General features: G+C 41.8%; 1 non-coding gene across 1 annotated transcript; it reads left to right on the top strand.

Moving 5' to 3' along the window:
• The first annotated feature begins 2,476 nt into the window (after positions 1-2,476).
• On the top strand, positions 2,477-2,584 carry LOC148555605 (small nucleolar RNA R71). The gene has a single exon (XR_015886774.1). It is a non-coding gene; the product is annotated as a small nucleolar RNA R71 (small nucleolar RNA).
• The last annotated feature ends 326 nt before the right edge of the window (positions 2,585-2,910 follow it).

Raw genomic sequence — 2,910 nt, 5'->3', positions numbered from 1 at the left:
TACTTTCGATCTCTCTCGGGAAAATGATCCAAATGCTCTGTCACAGCACGGCTAATCGTCTGGAGGCATCACCTTTGTCATTGGTTGCATCCTATTCCTCCCTGTGAAAATGGTCCGATGCGCTGTCACTGCATGGCTAATCATCTGGAGGTTCTCGATCATGCTGGAATAGGATTTACTATCCTTTTGCGTCTGTCACTACGCCCAGCACTCGCGAGTTTGAAGCTCGTCACAGTCATTCAATCCCAGAATCCTACTCGGAATACCACGGACAAGGTTTAGACTTTCTGGATTCTCATGAATGCCGCCATCAATCTAGCTTATACCACGAAGATCCCAATATCTCGGACTCGGTCTCCTGTATTAGTAATCTAAGAGATACTCGTTCAATCGAAGGTAGAATGGGAGTGGTTGTCAGGCACGCGTTCATAGGGAATGATGATGATTGTCACGTTCATCACATTCAGGTTGAAGTGCGAATGAATATCTTAGAAGTGGAATAAGTTGAATTGAATAGAAAACAGTAGTACTTTGCATTAATCTTTGAGGAATAGCAGAGCTCCACACCTTAATCTATGGAGTGTAGAAGCTCTACCGTTGAAAATACATAAGTGAAGGTCCAGGCATGGCCGAGAGGCCAGCCCTCAAAACGTGATCAATAGATCAAAAGATAATCCAAAGATAGCATACAATTGATCAAAGATACCTAATACAATAGTAAAAGGTCCTATTTATAATAAACTAGCTACTAGGGTTTACAGAAGTAAGTAATTGATGCATAAATCCACTTCCGGGGCCCACTTGGTGTGTGCTTGGGCTGAACTTGAGTGTTGCACATGTAGAGGTCCTTCTTGGAGTTGAACGCCAGTTTTTGTGCCAGTTTGGGCGTTCAACACTGGTTTTGGATCCTTTTCTGGCGCTGGACGCCAGATTTGGGCAGAGAGCTGGCATTGAACGCCAGTTTGCGTCGTCTAAACTTGGCCAAAGTATAGACTATTATACATTGCTGGAAAGCCCTGGATGTCTACTTTCCAACGCAATTGGAAGCGCTCCATATCGAGGTTTGTAGCTCCAGAAAATCCACTTTGAGTGCGGGGAGGTCAGAATCCAGCAGCATCAGCAGTCCTTCTTCAACCTCTGAATCTGATTTCTGCTCAAGTCCCTCAATTTCAGTCAGAAAATACCTGAAATCACAGAAAAACACACAAACTCATAGTAAAGTCCAGAAATGTGAATTTAACATAAAAACTAATGAAAACATCCCTAAAAGTAATTAGATCCTACTAAAAATATACTAAAAACAATGTCAAAAAGCGTATAAATTATCCGCTCAGCAATGTCAGTTGATCCAGAACTTTCTAGGATCCTGTTTCTTCTGAGGCAATGTCAGTTGATCCAGATCACTTAGTTCATTGGTGAACAAGGGAGGTTCATCTTCCCAAGTCTCATTGCCAAATAGTTTGTCATTCAGCTTCATGATTGTACCAAGGAACTTGGCAACTTGCTCTTCAGTGACATCTTTATTCTCTTCGGAAGAAGAATACTCATCAGAGCTCATGAAGGGCATAAGGAGGTTCATTGGAATCTCTATGGTCTCTAGATGAGCCTCAGATTTCTTTGGTTCCTCAGAGGGAACCTCCTTATTGATCACTGGATATCCTAGGAGGTCTTCTTCCTTGGGATTCACGTCCTCCTTTCCCTCTTTGTGTTCGGCCATTTTGGTGATGTCAATGGCCTTGCATTCTCCTTTTGGATTTTCTTCTGTATTTCTTGGGAGAGTACTAGGAGGGATTTCAGTGATCCTTTTACTCAGCTAGCCCACTTGTGCTTCCAAATTTCTAATGGAAGACCTTGTTTCATTCATGAAACTTATAGTGGCCTTAGACAGATCAGAGACTAAGTTTGCTAAATTAGAAGTATTTTGTTCAGAGTTCTCTGTCTGTTGCTGAGTGGATGATGGAAAAGGTTTATTATTGTTAAACCTGTTTCTTCCACCATTATTAAAGCCTTGTTGATGCCTTTGATCCTTCCATGATAGATTTGGATGATTTCTCCATGATGGATTATAGGTGTTACCATAAGGTTCACCTAAGTAATTCACCTCTGCTATTGCAGGGTTTTCAGGATCATAAGCTTCTTCTGCCTAAGAAGCCTCTTGAGTACTTTTGGATGCAGCTTGCATTCCATTCAGACTCTGAGAAATCATATTGACTTGCTGAGTCAATATTTTGTTCTGAGCCAATATGGCATTCAGAGTATCAACTTCAAGAACTTCCTTCTTCATAGGCGTCCCATTACTCATAGGATTCCTCTCAGAAGTGTACATAAACTAGTTATTAGCAACCTTGTCAATGAGTTCTTGAGCTTCTGTAGGCGTTTTCTTTAGGTGAATGGATCCACCTGCAGAGGTGTCCAATGACATCTTAGATAACTCAGACAGACCATCATAGAATATATCCAGGATGGTCCATTCTGAAAGCATGTCAGAAGGACACTTTTTCGTCAGTCCTTTGTATCTCTCCCAAGCTTCATAGAGGGATTCACCTTCTTTCTGTCTGAAGGTTTGAACATCCACTCTAAGCTTGCTCAGCTCTTGAGGAGGAAAGAACTTGGCTAGGAAAGCCTTGACCAGCTTATCCCAAGAGTTCAGGCTATCTTTAGGTTGAGAGTCCAACCATATTCTAGCTTTGTCTCTTACAGCAAATGGGAAAAGCATGAGCCTGTAGACTTCAGGATCTACTCCATTAGTCTTAACAGTATCACAGATCTGCAAGAATTCAGTTAAGAACTGAAAAGGATCTTCAGATGGAAGTCCATGAAACTTGCAGTTCTGCTGTATCAGAGAAACTAATTGAGGTTTCAGCTCAAAGTCGTTTGCTCCAATGGCAGGAATGGAGATGCTTCTTCCAT

The sequence above is a fragment of the Arachis ipaensis genome, chromosome B6 (assembly GCF_059453495.1).
Source record: "Arachis ipaensis isolate K30076 ecotype BB chromosome B6, ASM5945349v1, whole genome shotgun sequence".
Lineage (NCBI taxonomy): Eukaryota > Viridiplantae > Streptophyta > Magnoliopsida > Fabales > Fabaceae > Arachis > Arachis ipaensis.
The sequence above is the reverse complement of the archived record's forward strand: the minus strand, read 5'-3'. Positions and strand labels throughout refer to the sequence as shown.